This window comes from Rhinatrema bivittatum, chromosome 1, assembly GCF_901001135.1.
Source record: "Rhinatrema bivittatum chromosome 1, aRhiBiv1.1, whole genome shotgun sequence".
Classification (NCBI taxonomy): domain Eukaryota; kingdom Metazoa; phylum Chordata; class Amphibia; order Gymnophiona; family Rhinatrematidae; genus Rhinatrema; species Rhinatrema bivittatum.
The window spans coordinates 822,904,802-822,913,463 of NC_042615.1; positions in this window are offsets into that span (position 1 = coordinate 822,904,802).

The following is an 8,662-nucleotide window of genomic DNA, read 5'->3' on the forward strand; positions in this document are numbered from 1 at the left end:
GTTTTTACCTGCAGAAATGCCTATGAAAACAGCCTTTGCTGAGCATGACTCCCGGGCTTACCTACTGACATGGGTTCAGTTTCTGGTCCTATAGGAACCCGCATCCACATTCTAAATTCTTGTCTTAGTAACGTTCATTGAGGGTGGTGATGAATTCAAATGCAGAGGACATAAGTGATTCAAGATCTTCTGGAGGGTCCATCTTAGCCAGGAGCCCTTGCAAGTGGTGGGCAAGCATGTCACACGGTCCTGGATGCCAGGCCATGGGGGAAGGGGGCACCATGCTGTCCTGTTGAGTCTTGTGATCCTGCAAGCATGTGAACCTGAAAGGGAAGGAATGGAGCAAGGGGGTGCCAAAAATGACCCTTGTCTTCAGTGCAGTCATGACCAGCCACCACCCAGATCTCAGCCAGTTCATCTTTACTATGATTTTCCAGGCCTCCTTTCCCGACATGACTGGAGTACTCACTCATTCCAGTTTAAATCCCTCTGCCTATCAACGGGATTCTGTAGTAGATTCTGCTACTGGCAGGCCACCTTTTTTCAGTTGTGATCCATTTGGTTTTCCAAGTGCCTGCAACATAGCAACAATGAATTTCCAGATTATTTATTTTTAATTTTCTTTTAAATTAAGCTTTATCAATGTACAAACACATCAAATATAACTTGAAAGAAAAAGTAATGTACACAACTATAGAATATGTATTCTTGTGTTCGTGGACCCTTGAGTTGAGGCAAGATTGACGCTACCTGCAGGGTGGAGCCCTGCAGGTTCTCACTGTCAGCAGCCAGACCCAGTTGAAGCAGAGATCGGTCAGGAATTTCACCTTTACCAGCCCACATTCCCCATGGATTGAGCATGTGGGTACCAGAGCCGGCAGGACTTAGCTGATGACTGTAGAGGTGGTCCAAGGCCTAGCTAGGGTCATAGGCTGGCAGCGAATAGACAAGTTGAAGGTCCAGGCAAAGTTCAAGGGCAGACAGCAATCAGGCATATCCAGAGTCCAGGTGAAGGGCAAGGCAGGTGACAGCCAGGCATATTAAAGGTCCAGGCAGAGGTTAAGCAAGGTCTCTATCTGAGGAAGAGGAGGAGGGATGGACAGGCTGAGGCAGGCAGGATAGGCAGGTGGCACAGGAGAGGACTAGAACAGCTGGGCAAGGAGGCAGGAACAGGCTGAGATGAAGACTGGAGCAAACTGGGTCAAGGGAAGAATCAGGCTGAAACAAAGAATGGAACAAAATGGATCAAAGGCAGGAAGACTGGAACAAGCTGGGTCAAAGCAGTATCAGGCAGAGAAGCAAAACACACTACTCAAAGTAGGTGGATCTGTTTCTCTGGCGAGTTGCTTCTGGGGAGCTGCCCTTATATAGGGCAGTAGGAGTGATGTCATCACTAGGGACCAAAGGGACTAGTGCACATGGGCGTGTAGGAGAGCTGCAGTGAGTTGCTGCTGGAGGTGTCCTGCTGCATGGAGAGCTAGCAACATTTTCGCTGCATTAGGAAATGGTCTTCTGAGTTGGTGGCATTTTGCCACATTGGGAAGCAGCGTGGCTGGCCCTGGCCTGGAGGTAAGAGTGGCAGTTCTCTGGGTTGGCCTGTGGACTGCTGAATGCAACAAGTTTGTCACATCTTGGACAAAATTAATATGTACTTCAATATAAGTACACTAGAAGGAAGGAGTGTTGTGAGCATGGATGGATGCTTGAGAGCATGAGCCCCTGTGCTGTGGCATGCCCTGCACAAAGCCAGGGCTGGCCATTGTCCTTGCCACTGGTGGGTGAACGCATCCAGGCATGGGCTGACTGGACCGGGAATACGCTTGTCTTGGAACTAGGAATGGACTTGGCTTGGAACAGAACACTCGGACTTAGAACCAGGAATTCTTGGATGCCCGGCATGCACCAGGAAGGGAGACCCAGCAACACAATGCTGGTCTCTAGGATAGCCCTCTGGCCATTTGAAAGCCCTTTTGAACTTGTCACTTGGGGATGACTTGTGCATCGGGATAGATGGAGACGGAGAACTCAAGACAAGACATGACAAAGGCTTGGACAAGATGAAGGCACTGAAGACTTGGACCACACAAAGGCTCTGAAGACTTGGACAAGACATAAGCTCTAAAGACGTGGAACTAGACAAAGGCACTGAAGACTTGGAACTAGACAAAAACACTGAAGACTTGGAAACATGGAGAACTTCTGGGAGATTCCTGTGCCACAGCATGCCCTGCATATTTCATAGGCTGGCCGTGGATAACACTGATGGTGGAAGACTCTGGGCTTGGAAATTAACGAGGGCTTGGCATCAGTACTTGGAACATGATGTGTGCTAGTCATGTGCCATGACAATAGCGATGTAGGCACTGAACTCAAGAAGAAGGCAGAAGCTGAAATAAGAACTCTGAAGACTGGGGCAGGACTCAGGAACTCAGACTCAGTAACTCATACTCAGACTCAGGAATTCAGGACCAGGGATGGGATCCCAAAATTCAAGAACTTAGAACAAGGCTTTAAAATAAAGGGACTTCCAGAGACTTAGACCAGTAAATGAAGACTCTGAAGACTCTGGACAGGATGACCTGAAGAACCTTGGAACTGGCCATGATCCATGCCGCTGATGGGTGAACGCATTGGACATGGGTTGAATAGACTGGGAATACGCTTGTCTTGGACCTAGGAATGCACTTGGCTTGGAACAGAACACTCGGACTTGGAACCAGGAACTTTTGGATGTCCAGCGCGTACCAGGAAGGGAGACCCAGCAACACAATGCTGGTCTCTGGGGTAGGCCTCCAGCCACTCAAAAGCCCTTTCAGACTTTCAACTTTGGCACGACTTGTGTGTTGGGTCAGATGGAGGCAGAAGACTCAAGACAAGATGTAACAAAGTCTTGGACAAGAGAAAAGCTCTGAAGACTTGGAACTAGATGAAGGCACTGAAGACTTGGAACTAGAAAAAGACACTTAAGACTTGGAAACATGGAGACACTCTGGGAGAGCCCTGCACCACAGTGTGCCCTGCACAGCCCATGGGCTGGCCATGGACCATGCCGATGGCAGCACAGACACTGACTTGGAATTTAACAAGGACTTGGCATCAGAACTTGGAACATGACAAAGGCTCTGAGGAAGTCCAGCATGGCTGCATGCCCTACACAACCAGTGGGCTGGTTGCGGACCACAACAATAGCGGTGCAGGCAATGGATTCAGGAACAAGGCGGAAACTGGATCAAGAACTCTGAAGACTAGGACAGGACTCAAGAACTTGGAACTCAGGATCTCAGACTCAGAATCAGGAACTCTGGACCAGGGACAGGACTCCAGAATTCAGGAACTCAGAACAGGGCTTTAAAATCAAGGGACTTCCAGAGACTTGGCCCAGCAAATCAAGTCTCTGAAGATTCTGGACAGAATGAAGACGGAACCAGGAACAATAAGTGGAATGCAGGAATGAAGATTTGGACTCAGGAACAAAACGGTGAAGACAGGAACCAGGAAGTGATGAGAGACCAGGATTATGGAACAGGCAACATGGAAGACCATGAAAGTGCTAGCAGATGTTTGTGAAGGCCAGGAGCAAAGACTGAAGAGCCTTTTTTTAGGGCTGATTGGAGATTACATCATCAGGAAGTGCTGCGGCATTTCCTGCTGCGGGCCCTTTAAATTAGCAGCAGAGGTGCATGTGCCTAGGGAGAACTTCAGAACAGGAGCGATGGTGTGGCAGAAGTGAGTAGCCCTCAGGCTGTGAAGAAAGCAGAGGTGGGTCGGGTGGTGCAACAGTGTTCCTCCTGCCAGAGCAGCTGTGACGGTGGTGCTGGCAGCCGCTCAAGGCCACACAGGACAGAAGTGGTACCCGCCAGCATCGGAGGTAAGTGGAGTCCATGGAGTTGAGAGGTGAGTGAGCCAATCGCAACTCTGTCTGTGAGCGGAATCACAACAGTACCACCTCTCAAAGCCCCTCCCTCCAGCCTCTTCTCTTTGGCTAAGGTGGGGAGGCAGACACAGGATCCAGGGATACCTGATTCCAGAAAATGAAGTGAGGAACCATACAGGACAAACTGGAGAAAAACATACTGCAATTCTTGGATTGAGACATGACTTGAATCAAGGCTGAAGAACTAGAGCAAAAATCTGAACGCAGGTACCTTTTGGGTTGTAGGGAAAAGAAAACCCTCAGGATATTACAGGATTCGAAACACGGAAGGCCCATCACAGGGACACATTCCCCAAGCTCAAATCCTTTGTAATCTGTTGCATGTACAGACAGATGCTCAAGAGTATTTATTTATTTATTTGTTTATTTATAACTTTTATATACCGACATTCAAATGACTATCACATCGGTTCACATACAACTGGGGAGTCAAAAACTAAAAGAGAGGAAGGAAGAGTAAAAAAGTTACAATTAACAGGGAATCATAAGGAACTGGGAGAGAGGGTGGAATGGTCTAAGGGGCCAAGACAAAGTGTTAGCAGGAAGCATAGAGGAACAAAAAACTTAAGACTTTGTTGCGATAGCAAACTATATTACATAATATATTTACACAACTGTACGACAGTTAAAGGCATTAGCTGTTGCAGCAAATTGAAGTGCCAATGAAACATAGTTGGGGTTTACCAGAGATGGCTATAGGTGAGTTAAGTAGTGTGAGGGATAAATAGTTGAGGTTATGGAACTGGAGTAATGGAGAACTGGAGAAAGGAGACTGGGGCTGTGTGCCACGGCATGAGCTGCAAAATCCCTCAGATGGTCATGGTCCATGCCACAGGCAGGCAAACACATCTGGGCATGGGCTAACTGGACTGGGAATACACTTGTCTTGGACCTAGACAAAAGCCCTGAAGAATTGGAACTAGATGAAGGCTCTGAAGACTTGGACAAGACAAAGTCTCTGAGGACTTAGATAAGATGAAAACTCTGAAGAATTGGAACTAGATAAAGGCACTGAAGACTTGGAAACATGGAGAAGCACTTGGAGAGCCCTGCACAGCCCATAGGTTGGCTGCAGACCATGCCGATGGCAGCACAGAGTCTGCTTGGAACTTAATGAGGACTTGGCATCAGAACTTGGAACATGGCATCAGAACTTGGTCCTAAAGAAACTAAAGCCACTTCTTCACTTTAATGACTTTCGCTTTGTTCTTCAATCAATTATTTTTTCGAAACTTGATTACTGCAACTCAATCTTACTTGGCCTCCCCTCCAACAGCATCAAACCCCTACAGATGGTACAAAATGCCGCAGCCAGAATCCTTACCAACACTAATAGAAGAGACCATATTACCCCCATTTTGAGCTACCTCCACTGGCTACCCATCAAACAGAGAATCCTATATAAAACCTTAACCATCATTCATAAAGCAATTCATAACGTCGCACCTATATCTCTACAAACTCAACTTCGTCCACACTTATCTTCCAGACCCATCAGAAGCGCCTACAAAGGCACATTAGTCGCAACTCCTGCCAAATCAACACTAAGAAAAAGAGCACTCTCCACGGCGGGACCTCACCAATGGAACGCGCTCCCACCAGACCTACGACTCGAATCAAATCTAACAGAGTCCAAAAAAAGGTTAAAAACCTGGCTCTTCAGGCAAGCGTTCCAACTCTCAGAGTGTAACTAGGCACCTCCTCCTGACTTTCAGATCCAACCATTGCAGGGTGTCACTAACACCTTGACACTTAATTTCATACCTGTACTTGCTTAATCACATGTCTATTTAACAGTCATCATGCACCTTTATATAACCACTTACTGCAGACCATAAACGCTACTAAAGTTCCTTGTAAAAAAGGTGAACACACACGTACTATTCAAAACACGAATAAGGTTATTTGTCATTTGTTAAATATTTATAGTTACTTGCAATGTTCCTTGTAATAATGTAATAATGTTCAATGGTTGATTGTTACTGTTCAATGTTCTATGTAAAAAACCCCGGTCTAACCTCCCAGACCAGGGCAACCTTTTCGTTACTTGTAAACCGGATTGATTTGTATTGCATACAGGAATTCCGGTATATAAAAATTATAAATAAATAAATAAATAAATGATGAAGACTCTGAGAAGGTCCAGGACTGCTGCCCACCCTACACAATTTGTGGGCTGGTCACAGACCACAAAAATAGCCGTACAGGCTCTAGGCTCAGGAACAAGGCGGAAAACGGAACAAGAACTCTGAAGATTTGGACAAGATGCAGGAACTTGGAACTCAGACTCAGCAACTTGAACTCTGAATCAGGAACTCTGGATGAGGGACGGAATCCTGGAAATCAGGAACTTGAAACAAGGCTTTAAAGTCAAGGGACTTCCGGAGACTTGGACCAGCAAATGAAGACTCTGAAGATTCTGGACAGAATGAAGACTTGGAACCAGGACCAAGACATGGAATGCAGGAATGAAGATTTGGACCAGGGGTAAAATGCTGAAGACAGGAAGCAAGAACCGAAGAGAGACCATGGAACAAATAACATGGAAGACCTTGAAAGTGCTAGCAGACTTTTGCGAAGGCCAGAAGCAAAGACTGAAGAGCCCTTTTATAGGGATGACTGGCGATGACATCATTGGGAGGCACTGTGGCCTTTCCTGCCACGGGCCCTTTAAATTAACAGCAGAGGCGTGTGCACCTAGAGAGAACGCCGGGGCAAGAGAGATGGTGAGGCAGAAGTTGGCGGCCCTCAGGCCACGAAGAAAGCAGAGGTGGCATTGGGTTGTGCAAAGGCATTGCTCCTGCTGGACGGCTGCATTAACGATGCTGGCAGCAACTCATGGCCGCAAAGGACAGAAGCAGCGCCCACAGGCATCGGAAGTCAGCGGCATCCATGGAGTCAGGAGGTGAGTGAGCCACTTGTTGCCTTGTCCCACGAGCGGAATCACAGCAAGGAGGAAGCCAAGTGAAGAAACTTGAAAACTAATAATAACAATGCAAAAAGAAAAAAGAAAACTAACAAAAACTGTAGCACCCACTTTACAATTCTATTCTTTTAATATCCGCCCCTTCCAAAACCATCTAATCTTTGTTTCCCAGAGGATTCTTAAAAAAAAAAAAAAAAGACACACAACTGAGACAATTCACAGAACACATAGCTCACAACAGATAATGCATGCAAGAATTTACAAACAACTGATGCCCCTAACAAAATGGCTTCTTCCTTCCTGGCCAGACATTTGCATCTATATCCTTGTCAACACCTACGCGAGCCATAATAAATCCAAATATTTAGGCCAATGCAATATCGTGCGCTCAGGCTAGCGCACTGGGTAACACCCTATTGGATGCGAGTTTTGGAAGTGCCAAAGTAACTGCCAAATCAATACAAGGATTAATGCGTCCAAAACGTGCATCCAATCGAGCATATAGCTAATAGTGATCATCACATGCAAATTCCATGTAGATGAGGCTATTAGCTATTACCCCTCAATGCTAAAAATTACCGCGCAGCCAAGGCGCATATTTTTACATGGCAGATTTAACGTCCGCCCGGGAGCTGGTATTAAAGCATGCCAAGCTCAAGAGTTCACCGTAACAAACAAAAAATCCTGCTTTCTGTGATTTCTCCTAGGAGGAGCCACAGAAAGCAGCATCCCCAAGGTGTGGCCCGATTGGCCAAGCAGTCTTGGTCACATGCACCATTTCCTGATTTCCTGAAATGGTGCATGTGAGGTCGCTGTGGTAAACAGCCTTTGCCAGACTCCAAATCTCCCCCTCCATCCAGGGATCCCTGCCAGGGACCCTCCTCTAGTAGGGCTGTTCCTGATTGGTCTATTCAAAATCACATGTCAGTGAAAAGACCAATCCCCTTTCAGACGTCTGCCTCATAATGCTTGCTTGAGATTCCCAGTATGCATGATATACATTTACATGAAGTTCCTAATCAATGTATTTCATCAATTGGTCCTATAAACCGGTACGATAAGATCGCGTCTTGAGTATCGGTATAGTAAAAGAATTTAAATAAATAAATAAATAAATAAATAAATAAATAAATATTATGGAATGCACTACCAATGGAATTTAGGATTATTTCTGACCCTAGAGTCTTCAAAAAAAAATTAAAAGTGATCCTATTAGAAGCTTTTATGACTGATAATATTTGATGGATGATTTTATGGTAGATAATGTTTAATGTATGATGATAATGCTTTATTGTTTTGCTGTTGTTTTATATGTTTGTATTTCACTTAGCATTGTGTTAATATAGATGGATAACACTTTGTACAGTTCTGGTCACCGCATCTCAAAAAAGATATAGTTGCAAAGGAGAAGGTACAGAGAAGGACAACCAAAATGATAAAGGGGATGGAACAGCTTCCCTATGAGGAAAGGCTGGAGGTTAGGGCTGTTCAGCTTGGAGAAGAGACAGCTGAGGGGGGATATGATAGAGGTCTTTAAGATCATGAGAGGTCTTGAACGAGTAGATGTGACTCGGTTATTTACACTTTCGAATAATAGAAGGAATAGGGGACACTCCATGAAGTTAGCATGTGGCACATTTAAGACTAATTATAGAAAATTCTTTTTCACTCAACGCACAATAAGAACATAAGAACATGGATACCCTAGAAGAAACAACATTCCCCCTACGGCTTAATTTAATTTATTTTTTGATCATGATCGGCTAATGTGTACTTGTATCGCCCATCTGAGTTCTTTGTAA